Source organism: Octodon degus, unplaced genomic scaffold, assembly GCF_000260255.1.
Source record: "Octodon degus isolate 3935 unplaced genomic scaffold, OctDeg1.0 scaffold00097, whole genome shotgun sequence".
NCBI lineage: Eukaryota > Metazoa > Chordata > Mammalia > Rodentia > Octodontidae > Octodon > Octodon degus.
This window is the reverse complement of record NW_004524673.1, coordinates 10,656,574-10,663,745: the sequence shown is the minus strand read 5'-3', so window position 1 is coordinate 10,663,745 and position 7,172 is coordinate 10,656,574. Positions and strand designations below refer to the sequence as shown.

The following is a 7,172-nucleotide window of genomic DNA, read 5'->3' as shown; positions in this document are numbered from 1 at the left end:
TGGAATTAGGTTCAGCCAATAAGAAAAGTGAAACTATGTCATTTCCAGGAAAATGATTAGAACTGGAAAATACTATGTTATGCAAAATGAACCAAACCCAGAAAAACAAGTGTCATGTTTCTCTTATATGTGGAGTCTAGAGGGAGGCTGACTTGAAAGTAGAAGAGAGACTCTTAGAGAACAAGGAGATGAAGGGAAGATGGGGTGAGGGTGGGGAGGTAGAAGTAGGTAATGGGAGGAGAGTATGATGCAGTATGCTACACGCATGTTTGAAATGGTCACAATGAAAACCAATATTTTGTATATAAATGTACATTATGTACATTATTTTATGTTTAGATTACCATTTAGCTTACTCAATAATACTGACACCTTCATAATTATCTTGAATTATTTAATTTCACTAAATTAAACATGATAAAATATACTTACTGTGCAAAGTTTGATATTCTTTCTAAAAAGAATGTGTATAATGCAAAGTTCTCACACTAGTGCCTTAAGAAATCCTAAAGTGAATCAAAGCATGTAAAATGTAACTATTCTACAGCAAGTTGCTAGGAACTATAGCATAAAGATCAAATAGCACAATGATAAAATATTTTTGTGTGTACAATAAACAGAATATATTTATGTCTAACTTACATACATTATAAATTTTATATTATATTGTGAATTTATTATATTTATATTGTACTTATAAAATTATAAATGATTATAAATGATTGCTACTTTACAGGCATGAGGAAATTCAAATAACATTTCATAAATCGCATTGGAATCGTAATAGAGATACTCAAGGAAATGGAGACCAATTAGTGACTTCCACTTAAAGAGCTGTATAGAGAAATTTTCACTACATGGTTCTATATTACGTTTGATAAGAAATTCCAAATGAGTTACAAAGTTCTTAGTCTGTATACTATCTTAGTTATTATGGCAACCCTTATATTACCAATACTTATTTTATCAATAGTCATAACGTGTCTACTAGTTTCTGAGCAAACAAATAATTTAAATCCTCACATTTTGCACAGAAGTCCATCATTTAGATAGGGAATCAGATTCACAATGAACATACAGTTCAGAAATGAGCAAAATATTTCTATTTGTTCTCCCATTCAATCCTGAAAAAAAGAAGGTAATAGGAGTATTGTTATCACATTAATTTCAAAGACAAAGAGTACATGAGTTTGTTATCACTGTGCATTTTGCAAATTATAGAGGACTATATGGCCAGAGGTTATAAGAAACACAAAGCTAATTTAAATGCATTTGAATTTGTTTTAAAAATCAGAAAAACTAGAGCCAGCCAGATAGCTCAGTGGATTAAAGCACCTGCATAGGCAGTTGCAAGGGCAAGGAGTTCAATCCCTGGTTAAGAATGCAATAGAGACTGGGTGTGGTGGTGCACTTCTCTAATCCCAGTGCTTGGGAGGCTGAAAACAGGAGGATCATCATGAGTCTAATCTGTGTAGTGAGACCTTGTAACCCTGTACTAAATAAAATTAAAAAAAAAAAATCCCAAGAACTATAGAATTTTTAGTTAAAAATAGAAACATTAAAATAGTAATTTCTGTGGAGATAACTATCTTTAGCATAACCTCTCCACATTCCTCACTAAAGAAAGAAGGGAGAAAATTTTGAACATTAATCTGAGAATGGCAACTAGCTATCAGTAACATCTGGGGCTAGAGGAGAAATTCATTAATTTTAAGATGTGTGGATATGAATTAACCATTGTAATCAGAAATTATTCATGCATTCATTATTAAATGTTTAGTATAAACCAGATATTTTTTTCTTGTTTACAAGAAATGTAGTGATATGAGATAGCTTTATATATCTATTGTCCTACTAAAAAGCAAAATGTCTTTCGCAAGTAGAAAACTGAATAGTAAGTCCTAATTTCTGGGAGAGCCAATGTGAATACAGTCTCTACCAACTTTCCTCAGATGGGTAACCCTGAAAACGGAAGCACACAGACTTTAATACTCCATTTATCTGTAGGCATTACAGAGACAGAGAAGGAATGAGAACTGATTGTAACCTAAAACTGTTGCTAGAAATAATGAGAGTGAAAGAAGAGCTAGTAAGGTATTCTTTGGTTTGGTTTGTCCCTTACTATTTCATGACATCACAAATACACCAATTAAATTAAAGTTAACATTTCTGCTCCTCAAAGCAGAACAAATGGCAAGCTCAATAGTCTAATTCAGCCTTAAGATAGCAGGTACTCTGGTTCTGCCATTTACAAATAAAATGCACAGTCACCCTTCTTTCTTTTATAAAACCCTAACTTAATTCTAGCAACAAGAGGACATGAAGAGGCACATGTGATTGTAGCACATTTCAACAGACTGCTTCTTAATCTAAGTAGCAAAATAAAAAAATAGCTTGGTATTGTACTTAGGATGCTTCAAGGTAATATCACTTCCAAAGTTGTAAGGAAAGAAATGGTCAAATTTGCAAAATTACAGCTTTTATGGAGTCCTCAAGACAGCTAAAGCCACAAATCACAGGAAACTGAATTATAGAGAAAAGCAACCCCCTCTAGTACCAGGTGAAACACAGACAACAAATGATATAAATGCCACCCAAATGAGGAAAAAGAAAGTGTCTCAATCTATGATACATTATGAAGAAGCAGATGTGGATAACAGGTCAGGTTAGGACATAATTTACAAAGCAAAATAAAAGATAAATGATAGAAAATTGGAATGCATTCTGTGAGATGAAAGTGAATCTAGGGCTGGAGAAGAGAGGAAGGGGAATGAAAAGGTAAAACAAAAATGGTTAAGATCAGATACTGTTGTGGCTTGGGGTTTTTGCAAGGGGGACAATATAATACAGGACATATTTTATAATCAGTATCCCAAGAATCAGGTATAAGAAGTGCAGGCAATCTGTTCACACACATAACACTAATGACTCCAACTGAGGCCCTAGATCCCAATATCCTTCATGAGTCCAGATGGAAACCTAGAGCTCATAACTATGCCCCCTACAAGTCCAACTGGTGTCATATAGGCCTGCTGCATGGATCTGTGCTGGAAAGGCTTAAAGGTCAGTGGTGGAATTTGGGAAGTCTGTGCTGGTTAGATGAAGGATCTGTGCTTGCAGGCTGAGGGATCTGCACTGGAGCTAGGAAGCAACGCTAAAGGTAAGCACCAGAGCTCCCCAAAAGTTTCATAGCCATCTTGAGCAATAGTGAGCTCCTGAGCTTCTCCAGCAATGAGGAAAGCCAAGTTCCTAAAAGGAAAACTAATGCAACAAGCTTTATGAGGCCAAGCAGTGCACCATTTCCCCACCAAAGCCAGGAAGTAATGGTCAAGATGAGGACCTAAGCTTCACTAAAGTTCATCAGGAAAGCCAGCCTGACAAAGTCCTCCAGCAGAACAGCCCAAGAGAACTAACAGCCTCCAACAGCTTCTCCAAACAGCATCCCTAACAGCATTTTGGCAGCTTCTCCTATTCTGCCTTTATGCTGCTGGCAACAGTGCTCAGGTGGGCCTCCTGCATCCACCACCATGTTAGTTTAATTCAGCTGGGTGTAATAAGTTGCTCACCAGTTAGACATCTACTACAGATATGTGTATATCAATTCTACAAGAGGAATGAAATTATTATGTATTGAAAGTATACACTAATAAAAAACTAAAAGAATACATAGAATCTGCAAATCAAGTTTATATTCATTTATAATATCTCTGGTCAGGACTCTTGGGAAAGAACAGGTCACAGAAGGGGACCAGAGAGACCTCCTTGGTGGCACAGCTATGAGGGAGGCTCAGCAACTGTAGCTGGGGGACAGATGTAAATTTCTGGCAAATTGCCTTGATTTGCTATGAAGCAGAAGTCTTAAAACTCTGAGGAATCAATGGCAATTACTTAACTCTGAAAGACCATTAAAAAATCATTCTAGAAACAGAAAAAGGCAAACCCTCTCCATTTGAGGTGACAGCAACCTCCCATACCCCAACTTTCAGGACAGAAGCAGAGCTCACTTGCATTTGGAAAATGAATAAATGCAAAGGCCTTCCACACTAGGAGAGGATAGTCAGTAGAGTAGGCTCAGAATTCTGTATCAATACCAAAGAAGCGTTAGCTACTATGGGAAGAAGAATAGGAAGCATTGGCCAAGAGAAAGAACACAAGCAATTTTGAAGAGTGCAAAGAAAGTCCATGCCCAGGGCTTTGTGTGCTGTGCACACTCCATGTAGAGGCTCCCAGGGCAAGGACAGCTGAGTCTGTCTCCACCATACATTTACCTCAGAAGGAAATGAAATCAGCCTACAAGGGGAATGAAGAAGAGTTTGCAGAGAAGTCACTGTAGCACAGGTGTAGCACAGAGCCTGCTGAAGGCTGGGTGGAGAATTAAAATCTGGTAAATCCCACAGTGCAGCAACCTGTGCCCCAAGCAGTGGAACAGCAACCCACTGCTGAAGAAGGTTGAAGGTAACAGCACTAACAAAACAGAAACCTATATTAACTCTCATTCTATTGAACTGAATGTTTAATTCTGGCTGATAGAAAAATTATTAATTATATTTGTTTTCAGTAGTTGACCATGGTATACTATAATGTTTTCCTTTTATTTCATTCTCAGAATTTACTGAGTCTTGCTTTTATGGACTAATCTCTTAAACCATTTTTGCATTATTTTTTTTCCTTTCTTTTTTATGTATTTAGTACAGGGTCTCACTACACAGATTGCACTCATAGTGATCCTCCTGTTTTCATCCTCCCAAGTACTTGGATTATAGGTGCGTACCACCATGTCCAGTCTCAAGCACTGCTCAGTATGCCCTGGATGCATGGCCAGCATGGCATGTTTGGGTCAAACCCCGGTCCCTGCGTCTGCCTAAGCAGGTGCTTTAGTCCTCTGAGCTACCTGGCCAGCCCTTTCTCCTTTCTTTCTGAGAATCCAGACAGAAGAACAACAGTTTGAAAAGTATTGGACAGTAGACCTTTTACTCTTTTCTGTGTTTTTCAATTTTTTTTTACATTTTTCTGTATAAATTTATATTGACCAATCATGACACACAATGATGCTAAGCAGTCCCTTCTTTAGTCCACCAAATAATTTATTCATATTTGATATTAACATTTTCATTTGTATATGGTACTCTTTTGAATTGACACATCTCTGCTAGAATGACTAATGTCTTTTTTTCAGGGATGTTTTGGTTTTTTTTTTACAATCAACGTTGTTGAAAATCAAGTTTCAGGGGTTGGTAACACTGATGGGTTTGATTCAGCTGGGTTCTTGGCTGGGCTATGGAGCAGGTGAATGAACTAAAGGAGTAGGGCAATAAGGCCCTGAGTGCCAGGAATATTGACGATGCCTTACAGTGCTACTCTGAGGCAACTAAGTTGGACCCCCACAACCATATGAGTTTTAGTAATCATTCTGCAGCCTGTGCCAAGAAAGGAGATTACCAGGAGGCTTATGAGGATGGCTGCAAAACTGTTGACCTGCAGCCTGACTGAGGCAGGGGCAAGGGCTCTTTGAGAAAAGCAGCTGTTCTTGAGCTCTTAAACAGACATGAAGAAGCCAAGCAAACTTATGAGAAGGGTTTAAAACATGAAGCAAGTAACCCTCAACTCAAAAAGGATTTGCAGAATATGGAGGCCCAGTTGGCACAGAAGAAATTCATAAACCCTTTCAATATGCCCAACCTGTGTCAGAAACTGGAGAAGGATCCCAGGACAAGGATGCTGCTCAGCAACCCTACCTACTGGGAGCTGATTGAACAACTAAACAAGCCATATGACTTGGGCACGAAACTAAAAGACCTTTGGATTATGACAACACTCAGTGTCCAGCTTGGGGTTTGTCTGGGTAGTATGGATGAGGAGGAAGAGGCTACAACTCCTTCTCCACCTCCCTAAAAGGAGAACAAGCCAGAGCCATGGAAGAAGATGTTCCAGAGAATAAGAAACAGGCACTAAAAGAAAAAGATCTGGGAAATGATGCCAACAAGAAGAAAGGTTTTGACACAATGCTAAAGCATTACAACAGAGCCAAGGACCAGGACCCCCACCAACATGACATACCTTACCAATCAGGCAGTGGTATACTTTGAAAAGGATGACTATAATAAATGCCAGGAGCTTTGTGAGAAGCCCATCAAAGTAGAGAGAGAAAATCAAGAAGACTATTGACAGATCGCCAAAGTTTATGCTTGAATTGGCAGTTCTTACTTCAAAGAGGAATAGTATAAGGATGCCATCCATTTCTACAAGTCTTTGGCAAAACACCAAACTCCAGAGGTACTGGAGAAATGCCAGCAGGCAGAGAAAATCCTGAAGGAGAAAGAGTGGCTGACCTAATCAATCCTGACCTGGCTTTGGAGGAAAAGAACAAGGGCAATGAGTGTTTTTAGAAGGGGGACTATCCTCAGGCCATGAAGCACTACACAGAACCCATTAAACGGAACCCACAAGATGCCAAACTGTACAGCAGTCGAGCTGCCTGCTATACTAAGCTCCTGGAATTCCAGCTGGCACTCAAGGACTGTGAAGAGTGCATCCAGCTGGTGCCAACCTTCATCAAGGGTTATACCCGGAAAGCCGCTGCGCTGGAGGCCATGAAGGACTACACGAAGGCCATGGATGTGTACCACAAGGCACTGGACCTGGACTCCAGCTGTAATAGCTGTTGACAGTTACCAGCACTGTGCAGCAGATAATGAGTGACCCAGCCATGAGGCTCATCCTGGAGCAGATGCAGAAGGATCCCCAGGCTCTCAGCGAACTCTTTACCCTGTAACAGCGCAGAAGATCCAGAAGCTGATGGATGTGGGTCTGATCGCAATTCGGTGACAATTTACTCATCTCCTCCCCTCACCCTCCCATGTGGAAAGACACTCGGATGGCGGCAAGCAGCACAGTAGAGGGAGAGAGGAGAAAGAACTTATCTTTATATTTATATATATCCCTACCTGGAAGACACAGACTCCTACAGCCGCCACCACAGGCCTCCCGGCACACGCATGGTCTCCTCACTACTGCCCTGGACTTTTGTCTCCTCCCCGCATGCCCTGATCCTGGCTCAGCAGCTCCCTCATAGTTGGTTATTTTTTATTTGGGGCAGTGAGCAATATGGGGAGGGAAGGGTCTTCTTCCCAACCTGCAGTCCTAGCTGTCTTCATATTGTTATTGTCATGTCC

At 39.8% G+C, this 7,172-nt stretch overlaps 1 pseudogene; it reads left to right on the top strand.

The window, feature by feature from the left end:
- The first annotated feature begins 5,277 nt into the window (after window positions 1–5,277).
- On the top strand, window positions 5,278–6,825 carry LOC101561836 (annotated as a pseudogene).
- Window positions 6,826–7,172: the final 347 nt, after the last annotated feature.